This window comes from Pteropus alecto, unplaced genomic scaffold (genome assembly GCF_000325575.1).
Source record: "Pteropus alecto unplaced genomic scaffold, ASM32557v1 scaffold72, whole genome shotgun sequence".
NCBI lineage: Eukaryota > Metazoa > Chordata > Mammalia > Chiroptera > Pteropodidae > Pteropus > Pteropus alecto.
In genome coordinates, this window is record NW_006436811.1 from 7,315,583 (window position 1) to 7,331,862 (window position 16,280).

Sequence of the window (16,280 nt, forward strand, 5' to 3'; positions counted from 1 at the left end):
GATGTACTCTGACTTTGTAAAGGAGAAACACAAGTCTACAAATAATTGTGATGCAAGTTCCAATGTGAAAAACAAGAGACCTCCAAAGTTGGGACAGAAGTTCAGAAGGCAAGGCCAGGACAGGATGGAAGACATCACGGAGAAGGTGAAGACCATGGCACGAACAAAGGCAGAGGAGTAGGGTAGTTTATAGCCATTGGGAGAACACAGGGTGTCATCTAATTAGAGTAGAAGACATGTGAAAGGGAGAAGTTGGAGGATCCAGCTGCAGCATAGGTTGGAACCAGGTTGAAAAAGGCCTTGAATATGGGGTAGAGGCAGTGGCATCTGTTAAATGCTGAATAACCAGCCATAGGAGGGGAGAACGGTTGCTGGATTTATAGCATTTGCTGATTTTCTATATGAAGCCTCTGTTCATATGTGGAATTGGGAAGATATGTTATCAGCTCTCGAGAGCTAAGACAAGTGGTCTTCAAGACACCAGCCGCTAGGCATAATTTAAAACTATGAGAAGGGAGGAAATCACAAAGGGAGAGTATAGAAAAAAAGGAAAGAAACAAATAGACAAACAGAAAGACTAAGACAGAACCGTGGATTGCTTGTGTTTAAGGATAGTGAGGGTGATGTGGAGCCAGTAGAGGGGAGAGGGGCTCGAAGTTAGGAGAACAGGAGATCAAAGTGAGTGAGCGGCATAGAAGCCAACGGAGGAGAAGGAGGACCACGGCTGAAGAATGCTGAGTCTGGCAACTAAAAGAAATTTGGGAATTTTAAGAGAACAGCTTTTTGAAGTTGGTAGCAGTAGAAGTCAGAGTATAAGGGGTTAAGAACTGAGTCAGTGGTCTATGGATTTATATTTATTAGCAATCACCATTGGGTCATATTTAAAATTATTTCACTATCTAAAGGAAAAACTGCATAGGGAATTAAATATCCAAAAAATCAAGTTAAAAATTCCACAACCAAGATTTTGGCAAACTCTCCATGACTCAGCTGGTTTGAGATGCTTCAATGACTTTCACATTCTCCTCCATTTCTTGAATTTGTCCATTCAAAGGAAGCCTCTTCGAGGCTTATCCATGAGCAATTAGGCATGAAAAGTGAGGTAATTTTTTTTTTTTTTTGGTCTAATCCCACATTGAAAAGAATTTTCAAAATGACTAAATCTGGAAAGTCTGTTTAACTCTTACAAGACCCTTTGGCTCTGCCCACATGTAACTGTCCACCTCTTGTCCTGTTTCTCTCCTGAGTCTTTTGCTGCTGTCTCTCTCGCTAAAAGCTAAGAGCACAGGAACCTCAGCCTTTGAGACGAGTTCTCCAAGCACTTTAGGCCATAGAGTTATCATGTAGATTAGGTTCTTCTCAGGCCCTTTATCTAGAATGGCCATAAAGTTTATTTTACAAAGTAAGACACTTTAGAGAGCAAAAGAATGTGTATTAATAATGATAGTGGCACCATATGTTTACAACCACCTTTACCTCAAGAGAAGGCTTGTGAGAGAGAGGGGGGATGGGGGAGATATTTCTAAATATGGACTAAATTGAATAATCATAATAATAAGGTACCCAATGCTGATTCATGATGTCAGTGTGAAACAGTGATTTTCATGGTATACCAATGTGTATGTTTTCTGGTGAGAGAACTGATCTAAGAAGTGACACAGAGCATAGTTGCTGGATATACCTCAGTAGAGAATGCATAAGGACAACATAACAGATTACCTTTTAAAACTGCATCATGAATTTCAAATGCACCATGAGTTTAACATGATACATTTGTCTTAGAGGGATGTTTCTTTTCATTTTGTAAAAAATAAAATAAAATAAAATAAAATAAAATAATAAAAAGGTTTTGGTATTCTCAAGTTTTGAGGAAGCAGGATATGAAATAACACTGGTTTGGAGTGGGTAGGCCTGAGCAATAATCTCCACAACTGTTAACTGTGTGAACTTTACCGATGTTTACTCATTTGTACACTCAAAGGTTATAAGGATTAAAGGAGCTAATGCAGGACCCATGGATCTAAGGAATGAGACATCTCCTAAAATTTGCTTAAAAATGTTTATTTCCTATAAGTGTTACTCCATCTTTCCTCGGCGGTTATCAATTATCCCATTGTCCTGTTATTCTTTCCCAGATCAACTCATAAACTTTGAGAGGCCAGCTCGAGAATACAAATGGAGGTCCATATACCATATGTCTAAATATTTACAAGCTATAAATCAAGCTAACACACTGCTGTATTAAATATAGTCACCCTCCCTTATCCATGGGGAATATGTTCCAAAACCCCGAGTGGGTTCCTGAAACTGTGAACAGTCTCAAACCCTATATATACTGTATTTTTTCCTGTACATACATACCTATGACGATGTTTAACTTATAAATTAGGGACAGTAAGAGATTAATAACAGTAACTAATAGTAAAGTAGGATGATTATATTATACTGTAATAAAAATATGAATGTAGCAAATAAGCAAAATAAGGGTTATTGAACATAAGCACTGTGATACTGAGACAGTCGATCTGATAACCTAGTGGCTACTAAGTGACTAATGGACAGGGAGCGTACACAGTGTGAATATGTTGGACAAAGGGATGATTCACATCCTGGGCAGGATGGAGCTGGATGGCATAAGATTTCAACATGCTACTCAAAACAGTGTGCAATTTAAAACTCATTAATTGTTTATTTCTGAGATTTTTCCATTTAGTATTTTTGGACTATTGACTGTGGGTAACAAACTATGGAAGGCAAAACGATGGATAAGGGGAGACCACTATGTATGCTGTCTTTCGACTTGATAAATCTACATTCACAGTGGCTCAGAAGGCTAGCTGAATTTAGAATTCTCGGACTCTTGAGGAAATGAGGTTGGATGAAAGAGCTGGCCTCAGGCTTTGGTCCTTAATCTGTAAGTTTTGCCCTCCTACCCCACCTTACCCCCACACCATGAGGATTCCCATTCATATGTGTATGCATACCTCAGATCGCACACTCACCACAAATAGTCACTTCTTAGCCACAACTGGGGTCACTGATGTGTATACCAGACAGTAGGTACACTCTGCCCTCAGGAGAACAGATCAGGTAAGAAGCCCTATATGCAAATTTAAGGCAATAAGGGCAGCACATTCTGAGATCTCAGACACCATGAACATGGTCTAAGTGAAGAAGTAAGGCTTGGACAGGCTCCTGGTGGATATATACTTCTTGTTTCATGAACTTTTCATTCAATGGAAAAGGGAACAGACAGTGGAGAACCAAGGCAGTGTCCTCAGGAGGACAGAGCCCAAGGCTAACACCCTTCTCCAGATCTAAGGGTGGTACTTTCCAGTCCTTATCTAAACACATGGACATTCTATTTTCCAAAAATGAGCTCTAAGATGTTACTAGACTTTAATATGGTGTGTATATTGTGAATCTCAAGATTTCTGACCACAGAACACTGTTTGCGTGTGCGTGCGCACATACGCGTGTGTACATGCACACGCAAGTGCACATACATGTACGTGTATGTGAGCATCTGCCCAGGTGTGGAACGCCTCCATAGGACAGGGTTTGGCAAAAACTATTCTAACCTCTAATGTCATGTAGTATTTATAGCATTTATTTCTCTTTCTCTAAATGCCTCTTAAATGTAGGGGCTTCTGCCTTCGCCTGTTTTTATTTCCTCATTCCATATTCTTGCTAAAGGATTTTATCCATATTCAAGGCTTTCATCATTAACTGTATTCCAATGACTCTAAGCTCTCTATTTCTCACTTCTCTCTTGAACTTCATCCACAAATTCCACACATTGAAGACTCGACTCATCATCTCCCTCCAGTCCTTCCCATCCCAATCTGCTCTTCTAGTGAGTTTCTTCTTAGTAAATGCTTCATCTAACACTGTTTCACCTTTGCCTTCCAGAATCCCAGAGTCATCTTTGACTCTTTTCTTCACCTTCTCCCTAACTTATTTCCAAGTTTTGTTGATTCCATCTCCTTGGTATTTCTCCATTCTCTCGGATCTATCATTTTTTCAAGGTTCTTATCATTTCTTGCCTATATTCCTTCAACTTCCCATTTCCCTACTCCTTCTTTACATTCCCTTATAAGAGAATATTCCCTTATAAATGGATAGCTGAGAGAGCTCTCTTTACATATTGTTATGGAAAAATCTCCAAGATGTATTATTAAGTTAAAAAAAAGTTGGGTGCAGAACTGGTCATAGACAAGCTTTATGTTAAAAAAAGGCAAATAAAAATATATTTATATTTATTTGTATTTGCAAGCAGCAAATAAGAGTGGTTATCTGATGGGGCATTTGGGATGGATGTTTTGGGGCAAGGCTGAACATGATGAGTTAATTCATTGTACATCCTTCTGATTGTTTTATTTTTTGAAAATGTGACTGTGTTATATTAAAAAACTATTCAAAAAATTTACACTATATTATGTTATATAATTATTACATATGATACATAATATGTAAAAATTAAAACATTAAAGAATTAAAAAAGAAGAAATTTTATATCTAATCATGCCACTGATTAGCTTAAAGTATTTCCTGGGTTCACTATTACCTTCAGTACCAAATGAAGACCATTTAGAACGGCATAGAGATCCTTTTAGGTTACGGGCGTCATCTGCTTCCACAGCCACATCTTTTCCCACATCCTAATATGTTCCACACTATGGCCATATAACGCAATGTGATCATTGACATCACATATAATAGTCTCTCATGCTCATCTTTTCCCACTATTTAGTAACCCATCCTACTTTTTGGCCTGCCTATCCCAACTCCGTCTTCAGGACTTGGCTCAAATACTACCTTCTTTGCTCTAAGTTGAATCAGGTAAACCTCTCCTCTTCTGCTTTATCACTCTATGTCTTTCATTCTTACTGTACTCACTTCTTTGTACTGTACTGACTTACATGACGTAGGTTATGCATACATTAAAGATGAAGACTGCCTTATGGACATCTCTGTATCTGAAGCACGCAGGTGCTTGATCAGTGTATCTACACACGGAAAATAAATGAAAGAATAAATGAGGGAGTGAGTGAATAAATGAAGAAGGGCATTCACAGTGCATTCATCTCTCCTACAGGACCTTGCTATGGACCCAGATGGAGCACATGAGAAAAGGACATTGCTTTGCCCCCGACTGTTCTGTGCACCTGACTTATGGAGGCTGTGTTTCGGTATGGCTTCTACACCTAACTCATGCTGTTGCCAACTCTTCATATCTAAATCAGAATTATAATTGGTCCTCTGTATCCGCCATTTCCACAGCTGTGGATTCAACCAATTTTAGGTCAAAAACATTTGAAAGCAAAAATTACGTTGCTGCTGACATGTATTATGTAGTTAGGCCTGTGATGGTTGTGTCTGTAGCGAACGTGTACAGACTTTTTTTCTCATCGTTATTTCCTGAATAATACAGCATAAAAATTTACATACCATTTACACTGTATTAGGTATTATAAGTAATTTAAGGATGATTTAGAGTATACTGGAGTGTGTGTGTTGGTTACGTGCAAATACTATGTCATTTTAAATGAGGGACTTAAATATCCACAGATTTGGATATCCTTGGGGAGCCTGGAACCAATGCCCCTTGTATGCTCAGGGATGACTGTATCCTTTGAAAATTAGCCCGAAGTGCTTCCTGCCCTGACCTAAATAGTTTAGCTTTATAGTTTCATTTCTTTCAACTTTCTGAGAAAAGGTCAATTTTCCTAATGATCTTCCCAAATTTTTCCTGAAATAATTTTTATTGAGGGAGATTACGAAACTCCCAACTCAGTGTTAGGGTTCAGCCCTGGAATAAGAAGACAGAATAAAAGGGAAAAAATGTGTTTTTTCTTCCTTCAAAAATAATGCTCATGTGTAATGATCAAATACAGTAATTCATTTTCTACACAAAACTGCCAAAGAGAAAAGGGCAATTCATCATTTTGGGAATTGAGATTTAAATTATTCCATAGGTCATAGAACAAATATCCTTCTAAAATTAGGAATTTATTTTTTAAGTCTTAAGAATGTGTTTTAATCACCTTTGGAATGAACATCCTTAGAAAGACACAATTTCATCAAATAATGCCAAGAAACTAATTTTGATCAGAAAAATCTAAAGTAAAAGAGATCAATAGCTAAACTTGTAAGCCAGGTTTCCAAGAAGGGGGCAGGTTATTCTGGAACTCTGTGCAGAGTCAGGCCCACTCATCTGCTACCTAGGCACTGGATCTTGACATGGGGCTGCCCAAGGGCGCTGTGAAGATGCTTACTTTTCCAGTCTTGTGGTGGAAAGAGCCTAAAGGACCAGACCTCGGGCCACTGGCTTCCTTTTCCAAGGATCTGGTTTTAAAAGTTTCTACTTTGATGTTATTACACTTATTTGGGCTCGGGGCCCATCAATACTACAAGTTCACAAAGATTTAATACTAAGAGATTCTGTTTGTGGATTACACTGAGAAAATTATTTTCTTGGACCCAACTGCTTGAACACCACTGCAAATTTTTTGCTCTTTAGGTAAAGTCTCATGCTTTGCCTACCATCGTCCTGTTGAGACATGAAGAAATTTTATTAGGACATATTTTCAGAAATGCTTAAAACTGAATTAGAGAACATGCACTCTGAAAGATGTGTATTAGGATTTTCAACTTGTGACTGAAGCCACAAAAAATTAAATAACTTGCCCAAAGCCACTACTTGAATATTCGTCAGTGTTACATCCTACAGTTTTGGACTGAGATTTCTGGGCTCATTAATGTTTCATATAAGCTCAAACACATTTCTGTCTCTTTCTCTCTCTCCACATGCACATCAACACACACACAATATTATACATAATAAGGACATATTTTGTTACCTATAATAAGCTGAGTTTAAAATGTTAACTTCATGTTTTTAAATGTTAGAGTCCTCAGAGATGTGAAACTTATAGTTAGAACATTTAAGCTTCTATTTTTCTAAAGACTAAAGAGTAATTTTAACATAGATCTTAGTACCAATGAAACACATCAGGCAGACAGATACAATGTTCTGTTTCTTCCATTATGCACGAATAAAAGCTGTTCAGCTTCCTGCTACCACATACCTTTCTGGTAAAATCAAGGATACTGAGGCATTTTGGTACCCTCTCCTTTGAATGATCGTGTTTGAATAACGTGCATCTTTGTGAGGAGATCTGGACTAAGAAATTAATGCATTTTCAATAGGACTTCTCGGCGCGGAAGCCATGATGACTGCTACAATATCTTCATGTATGGCAAGCTTGTTATTGTTGCATAACTTTTAGGCATTGCCAGGGTGCAACACAGCCTCACCGCTCTCACCTCAAATCATCGCGCTGGCATTGTGTGCTCTGGCTGTATGAACCTTCCCTGTATTTCAGTAAAGTTGGTGTATTATTAATCATGAATTTCAATCAGTAATTTATTAATAATTCTTCCAGTAGCTCATCATAAACCTGATCTGTTTGGAGCTATTTCTTGAGTGGATCGATCACATAAGAAAACATTTGTTAGGTACTCTCTGGCAACATCTGTACAGTTTGAGCCCCTGTCCTTGGGCGTGATATTGCTGCTCCAGGCCAAGATAACATGGATTGGAAGAGGTATAAATCTGACAGCCAAACGCCTAGAAGGGAAATGAACATGCATAATAGGTTTGTTTTGAGAAAAGACAGGAATAGTCATAATGAGCACCCCCCAAATAACATTTACTTAGAAGCAGACTTGAAACCTGGCATGTGAGCAGAGTTCGAGAGTTAAATATAACTTCGTTGCATTATCCAAGTGTTTATTTGTGAGTCATTTTTGAGAGTTAAATGAAAACCTTTTCATAAAAGTTATTAGAATATAGAATCATTAGTTTTCTCTGTGTATTCCATTAAATTATTTAGTTCACATGCTGTGGTCCAGCAGCATTCTCATACATAAACACAGAATAAACATCTGTCTAAGCACATTAAAAATGCATTATTGATACTTTAGCTAGAAATTCGCTAGTTTTGTTAATATCTCCAAACCTTTCTTTCCAAACTGAGCTTGCACTCAAGGTAAAAATTACATCCATACAGTTAAAGATTCTAAAAAGATGTGATACTGCCTCATATAATGTAAAAAGCTTTGATTTTAGACTGAGGTCAAGAAGCAATGGGGGGAATTTTCTTGTAGCACAAAATCAAGCAAGGAAGAAATCTAAGGTAACCTTCTATTGGTGGTTGCCGCCACGAGCGTTGGTCAACCTAAGTCCCGTCATTCTCCTGAAATGAGGAGGAGGGGCTGACAGGGCCGACAGTGCTCTTTGCAAATGGGAGCCTTACAGAGAAGAGAGCTGGACTTGGAATTATAAACACCAACAAGATTTTTGGTGGGCGGCCAAAAGCCTTCTTGTTGGAAATGCCCATGTCTTTCCCAAAGCATTTGGCTCACCTCCTGACGTAATGGCATCTGAAAGAGAAATATTTAAATGGTCTGAAGTGAGAGTAATGGAAGGATTTCAATTACCAAGGCACATACTGGATTACTTTAAGTGGCCTAAATCGGCTTTAAGGCAAACTCACGGATCAGGCCCAGCATAGCTTTCCAATGAAATATGTATCTCTCCTCTCTGAAGGTAACACTGTGTGCTCTTAGGTAATGTAGAACAAAGGTTAGGAGTCAAGATGTAATTTGAGCAGAAATCTACTGGGAAACACAAATCGTAATTTCAAATGTGGAATAAAGCCAAAATGATTGAGCATGCTGAAATAATGGTCAAGGGGCTTTAGGTAAGTTTAAAATGATACAAATGATTTTAAAAATTCATGTAAATATATACTGAAAAATATTTGGAGGCAGAGCGGTTTCAACGTTTTAGAGCAAAATATAATATCTTGAATATCTAGCCAACAGAAAAAAAAAAAATCACTAACCTTGCATTTAAACACTTAAGCAAATAGAATAGAGCTTAGCACTAAATGTAGAGATACAGGTTTTACTCTTTAGCTCTCATGTCATTGGCTGTGAGTGAGCAAAGACTACTTACTGAGAGATGAGGGATTTAGCTGGATCCATTTCCAGCCACTGTAGAGACGACTGGAGCCGTGTAGATTCAGTTCTCTTTCACACGACTTATTGTTCTCTTGTTCTTTCCCTTTTTTGCCTCTTTGCTTTCTTCTCACAGATTCTCTCCTGTAACACCTCTTAAACTCACCTGTCTTCCTTCTCCTCCCTCATCTAAAACTCTACTTCCGTCCCAAGGCTGGCTTCCTCTTTGAAAGCATCACATTCATTTTGCCTACCTGCCAAAACCCACCTGACGGGACTGGTATCTTCCAAACTCTTTCTTGTTTCCTCTTTCAAGTTACGTTCTACCTTCTAAGCTCCTTTGCTACTTGGTTAAGTCAGATAGGTACAACATGTGCATTTTATACATAATTTTCTGGAAAAGGGAGTTGAGACAAGACCACTCTACAACCTGGAAAATCACAATTATTAAAATAAGATGATAATGGTACAAAAATAGGCATATGTGTTGCTGGCACAGTAAAAGAGGAAAAGAAGGTAATGAAATATAACATAGCTAACATTTACTGACCACTTACTACATGCTGGATGCTGAATTTATATGTTTCATAGTCACACAAGCTGATGAGCAAGCACATGAGGATGTATGTCATTAGAGGTGAAGGAGCTGAAAGTTGAAGTAACTTTCTCGAGATCAGCTGGAGCTGAAGCTAGTATCAAATGCAGGCCATTGGGCTCCAGAGTCACATCTTAACCTTTACACTCTACTGCTTCTGAAAAATGAAGTTTAATAAAGCAGTTGGGAAAGTAATCATTAACTAATAAGTATTTTGGGTATAACAAGCCTTACGGGTACTTTATACCATAAACCAGAATGAACCATGGAAAGTGTTACATATTTTTTAAGCCATGGAAAAACACTAGAAACCACAACATAGAATTTATTTCAGTTCTGTAGGAATGATAATTTTCTAATTATTGAACAATACAAAAATATTATGAAGTCACATATTTGTCTACAATTTATTATATGTTATAGTACTGACTTTTAAATTTCATTACAATTAAAAATAATAAAGCAAAACTTTAAAAGCTATCAGAACAAGAAAATATCTGTGATAAACATGGTTAACAGAATTTATGCCTCAAATATATAAAAGAGCTTTTGTATTTATAGAAATACAAAGTTCCTAAATAGCTAAATTGGAAAGGATGATTGACACAAGAGGAAATACAAACAAGAGTAAATAAATTTGTACTTGTTAGGATACATACAGAGTATTTAAAATTATTTTTAATAAATTAATTAAACTATTAATTTTATTATAAAAACAGATATAGACAAATTAAATATGCTATGAAAACCAATTTGAATGATGATGTGAATTGAAAAAAATTTCAAATGAGGGATGGTGAACATTGAAACTACTGGGGAAATAAGAGTTAGAGGCCTTGGAAAGAAGCAGAAAATGATGCCCAAACAAGATGCCCAGGTAGCTACGTTTGGTTCATGGGGACTACCAGACCTGGTGTTTGGAAGAAGGCTCAGAAATTAGGATGTAGCTTATGGCAGTGGTTATCAAATTTTAACATGCATCAAAATCACTGTATTGCCAGTTAACATGTGGCTGGGCTCCACTTCCGGAGTTTCTTACTCAGTAGGTTGGACTGGGGGCCACTGATTTCTAAGAGGTTCTTAGGTAATTCTGATGCTACTGGTCTGGGGCCCACATTTTGAGAACCACTAGATTATAAGAATTTTCTGCAGATATACAGCTGAAGGTAGGAAGTACAATGAAATCAACGATGGTGTAAAGGAGGGTGGAGGGAGAGAAGGAGACAGAGAGAAGAAGAGAAGAAAGGATGGAGAGAGAAGCAGTAAGTATTTCAAAAGGCTGAAATGAAAAAGGAATATTTTCTCACTAGCTAGGGCAGCTGAGTGGGGCTAGAGAGAATTACAGCACAGGCAGACCAAAATACTCTAAATTTATGATCTCCATTCTCTCACTCTGCCCTGTCCTCTTCCTTTCCCTTCCCTGCCAATGATTTTGAATGACTAAATCTACTACAGCCTAGCACCCCCACCCCAAACTGCACCCCGGCTTTCATCTCTTAACTAGCTTGCATTCCTTGACTCTCCAAAGTTTGTCTCCTGCCTTCACCTCTCCCTTGAAATCATTCTCTTAAAAGTCACTGAATCCGTAGACCTGTTCTCAGTCCTATACCCTTGACACAGTGATGATTCTATCTATTTCCTCTTGGTTTTTCAAAACACACACTAACCTTGTTCTTTTTCCAAATATTCGGTCCCTGTCCTGCATCTCTAGTTTTCTCCTTGTTTGCAGCAGGCAGATAAGACTTTACTGTATTAAGTAATACAGTAATACAGTGATACAGTGTATTGGTAATCCATCTTGATTATCAAGGGAAATAAGGTCATTTCTATACAACAGGTGCAAAAAGGAATATGTTTGGAACCCAGGGTATTCACAGGGGCACTTCTTGACATTTTATCATTCAGGAGTTAAAGTTCATGGAAGAAGATCACAACCCAATGCAGGCAAGAACAGTAATGGCTCAGACCCTTCAGATCATCTTATCATGTAAACAACCTAAGAACCAAGAGGAGTTGAGGTGCAAAGGGAATCTGAAATCAGTCACGAAAGAGAAAACTGTGTGGCTTCATGACCAGCTGCTGAAACAAGGACTATAGTTGCTATGCTTTTTTCTTCTCTGCTTTGTTATGTATATATTTGCATATTTTACTTCCTTTCCACCACCACCCTCCCCACAAACCATTATGTTATTATGTAAGATGCAAATGCATTGGTGGTGGAACTTTTAAAATATTTGTTTTTAAATTACGAGAAATCAAAGGGATATGTGACTGGAATAGAAGACAAATATTTCCCAGAGATAGAGAGTGACTGGTGAGATTATTTTTCTCCCCTTTATGAGAATAAATTTAATACCGCCTCAAAGAGACACTCCCTGATTACTCTATCTAAAGTAGGTCCCTACCTATAATTATCTATTTATTTATTTTTGTCTTTTCTAAGACTTGTCAAAATTTGTTATGATTTTCTTTCTTTGGCTGCTTATTATTCTTTATCTGCCTATCCCACTGGTAGGGAAGTTCCAGAAATAGTATCTGTCTCAAATTTATATATTCACATTTAATACAGTACCTAACAAAGAGTAAGGGCTTAATAAATACTTGTTGATTGAATAAATAAATTGGCAGGAGTAGGAACAGTGGATGAGGGGGTAGTTTAGAAGGGTTTCAGGTCCCCATTTTCTACACAGCAGCTTCTTAAACCTGAACAGAAAATAAAATGCTTAAGTCACAATATCTTGAGTTTTAGAGTAAAGCTTTTAGAATAAATTCTTCTAAGGTTTTCCAAAATTCTTTTGTTGTACCAGAGAAGATTAGTATATTTTGCCCAGTTTGGTAAATGAAGATGGTAATATTGAATATTTATAATTTAGTAAATACTATTGAGCATCTATAGTGTGTCATGCACTAGGACACTGCAGTGAACAAGCTTGGGCCTCTGCATGTATGAGGCTGACATTCTAGTGAGGAGGGTATAGGCAATAAATTGGTTAAAGCATAAACATATGAGATCATTACAGCTGGTGAAAAATACTCTAAAAAGATAAAACAGATTGATGGAATAGAGTACCCTGAGGAGGCAGTAATTTGGGTTAGAAAAGTCAGGAAGATTTTTCTGAGGAGATGGTATCTAAGCTGATATCGGATTAATAAAAAGAAATAAGCCATGTGAAGATCTGAGGAAAAAGCCTTGAGGTCTGTGTGCTGAAGTGTAGTAAGTGACAGGGGAGGAGGGGTAAATGATGGGGCAGAAAGACAAACAGGATCAAATCACATGGGGCTTTGGAGGCCATGCTAACAGGTTTAGACTTTCTTCTTAATGTGACAAAAATTCACTGGAAAATTTTAAACAGCAAGTCATTATTTGGGTTAAAGATGTTAAGGAAGACTAGTTAACCACATGAAGTTTTCTCCTCTTATTCTAGAGACTTCACTGAAATAATAGTAAAGGAATAAAAAAGGCATAAAATTTTAAGGACAATGATAAAAGGAGAGGAGACAGCAGGAGCTAAAACATTACCACGTATTTTTGGAAAATGGAAGCAGATGGACAGAAGAATGGTAACTGATTTAGATAGAAGCAGGTAATTATAAACTAAAGTATGTGCAGAGAATACCAAAGAGGACTGAGTTAATTTTTACTGCCCAGACCTTGAAGTTATGAGGTACCATAGGGAGTAGGGTGGGGCAAAGACCTAGAAATAAGGGGATTGGATAAAAGTTTGTATGTGAAGCTGTTAGTATCCAGATGCCCATCCCCAGTCATGTATCAAGATGATGTCCTCTATGGCAAGTAAAGAAGCATAAATTCTATGGAGAATCTGGACTTGAGTGGTGAAGGAATAAGGGCACATGGCAGCGTGAAGGACAGGTATGTGAAGCTCAGGATGATAACAGAAGATTAATCTAAAGCCTGCAAATTGAGAAGGATAATTTCCATCCTCCGTTGCATGAATGTTGGTCTATACTCCTCAGGGAAGAAACTCAAGGAAATTTTTCTCAGAAGAAAATGAAAAGCTCCAGAGCATACTTTCATATAATTCCCTGGCTACTTAGCTTACAGTGAAGCCTACCACTTGATCGTGGACTTGATTTGGTTTTCAAGCATTTAATAAAGTATAAAATACTAGATAGTAACAATTACTTTGAGAAAAATCTTCAATATAAAAAAGAGAGATCAAAGCAAACAGAAAAGAAAATCCTGGAGGAAACAAAGATAAATCAAAGAAGAGCATAATTATATTTTAAGAAATCTTCAATATCATGATGAAGATGAAAGATTGCATATCTAATATGAGATCAGGAAACTATAAGAAAGGAACCAACGATAGAAAAAAAATTAGATGAAATAAAAAATAGAGGAAAACAGTTGAAAATAAAGTTGAAAAAAATCTTCCAAAATGTAGAACAAAGAAACACAATGATGGAAAAAAGAAGAGAAAGGACAAGACTTGAAGCATCAGGCTCTCTAACATCTAAGTCAGAGTATTTCAGATAGCTAAGAAAGACAGGAGAAAATATTATGAAAAAATAATACAAGAACACTTTCTCCAATTAAAGGACATAAATCTTTATATTGAAGAAGAATTCCCAGGAGATTGAATAAAAAAGACCTATTTTAAGACACACCGTCATGATATATAAGAGCACCATGGTAAATAGGTTTTTAGAATCTTCTAGAGAGAGGAGAAAATAAAAACAAAGGAACAATGTTTAACATACTAGTCAACTTTTCAATAGTAACCATGCTACTGAAAACGAGCAATGAAGGAACGTTTACAAAGTACTAAAGAAAATTATTTTAACTTAGAACTTTATACCCAACCAAATCATCAAGTTTGATGTTAAAATAAAATTATTTTCAGACATTTGAGTCATTCAAGTTCTCAAAAAATTACTTATATACACAAGTAAAACACAAAATACATATAAAAATAAACGAAGTAACTCTCAAATTAAAAAAAACTTAAATGAATAAAATAATGAAAACTCTAATAATTTATTTAGTTAAAAATATTAATATTACTATTCAGAGAAAAATAGGGGAGTAGAAGTGGGGAATGGTGGTACAGGAGACATAAGTCTTCACCATTCATAAAAGGAAGCCAAGAGATAATATCTAAATTCATACACCAAGAAATAGTAATTATATTATTTAGAAGCATAGAGGCCAACGACAGAAAAAATAACAAGAAAATAAGGAGTAAGAAGGGATGAGATAAGGAACTGCCGTTTTTCACTGGTTTTTAAATACTATCATATATTTTTAAATTATATGTATCTATTACTTGGACCAAAAATAAACAACATTTAAAGTAAAAGCTGTTTGTGGCAAAGTGGAAACTAGATTGTAGAGAGGCAAGAATAGAAATAGGCAGCTATTTCAGTGGTCCAGGTGAGAGATGATAGTGGCTTGGATCAATGTGGTAGTGGTAGAGAGAGTGAGAAGTGGACAGATTCAGAGTATGTAATGAAACTAACTTAATTTACTGATATTGGCTGTATGGTGTGAGAAAAAAGAGAATCATCAAAGATGACACCTACGATAGTAGATGGTAGTACCACGTGTTAAAGTAAATAAGCCTAAAGAAAAACTTGGTTGGTGGAAGCATCAATCAAGATTTGTTTTGTGCATATTGTTTGACATTCTCATCCAAAAGGAGTGTCGGAAGCAGTTAGATGGAGTTTTGGTTTGAATCATGTCCCCCAAAAGATGTTGAAGGCCTAGCCCCCAACACTTGTGAATGTGACCTTATTTGGAAACAGGTTTTTTGCAGATGATCAAGTTAAGAAGAGGTTTTGAGAGTGGGCCCTAATTCATTATGAACATATCCTTATAAAAAGGGGAAATTTGGACACAGAGACAGACGTACATAGAGGGAAGATGATGTGAAGATAGAACACCGTCTAAAAGCCAAAGAAATGTCTGAAGCTGCCAGAAAGCAGGAGAGAGAAATATAACAGATTCGCCCTCATGGGCCTCAGAAGGAACCGACTCTACTGACATTGTGACTTTGGACTTCTGGCCTCCAGAACTGTTAAACAATAAATTTCTGTTTTCCAAGTCACCCAGTTTGTGGTACTTCGTTACAGCAGCCCCAGGAAACTAATATAGATAGATACGCATCTCAAGGTTTGGGAAGAAGAAATGATGGAGATACACATTTCGGAATCATGTGCATATAAGTGGCATTTAGAGCCACATGATTGGAGGAAATCACTTCAGTCGTGAGCACAGATGGTGAAGAGGTTAAAGCTCAGGAATCAGGGTTGAGGCTGAAGCGTCCTCACATTTAGAGATTGAGTGGAGGCAAAAAAAAGTCCTTAAAGGGGAATGAGAGAATAAGTAGCCAGGGAGGTAGGAGGAAACCAGGAGAGTGTGGTGTCATGGAAATCAAAAAAATGAAGTTTTTTGTTTGTTTTGTTTTTTTAAGAGGGAGTGGACAGCTCCTCAGACAGCAAATAAGATGAAGACAATGAGAGATCACTGTTTTTGGAAACATGAGACTCATTATTGACAAGAATATCACTTTCTTGTGTTTGAAGAGGGTTGAGGATAGAATTTGGGGTGAAGAAATTATGACAGTAATTATAGAAAGCTCTTGTGAGATGATCTGCTCATCTTGTTGCGAAGGAGATCAGAAAACAAAGTGGTGGC

The 16,280-nt window shown here is 37.1% G+C and overlaps 1 pseudogene; it reads right to left on the bottom strand.

Moving 5' to 3' along the window:
* Positions 1-657: 657 nt before the first annotated feature.
* LOC102889409 overlaps positions 658-16,280 on the bottom strand; it is a 56,085-nt pseudogene continuing 40,462 nt past the window's right edge.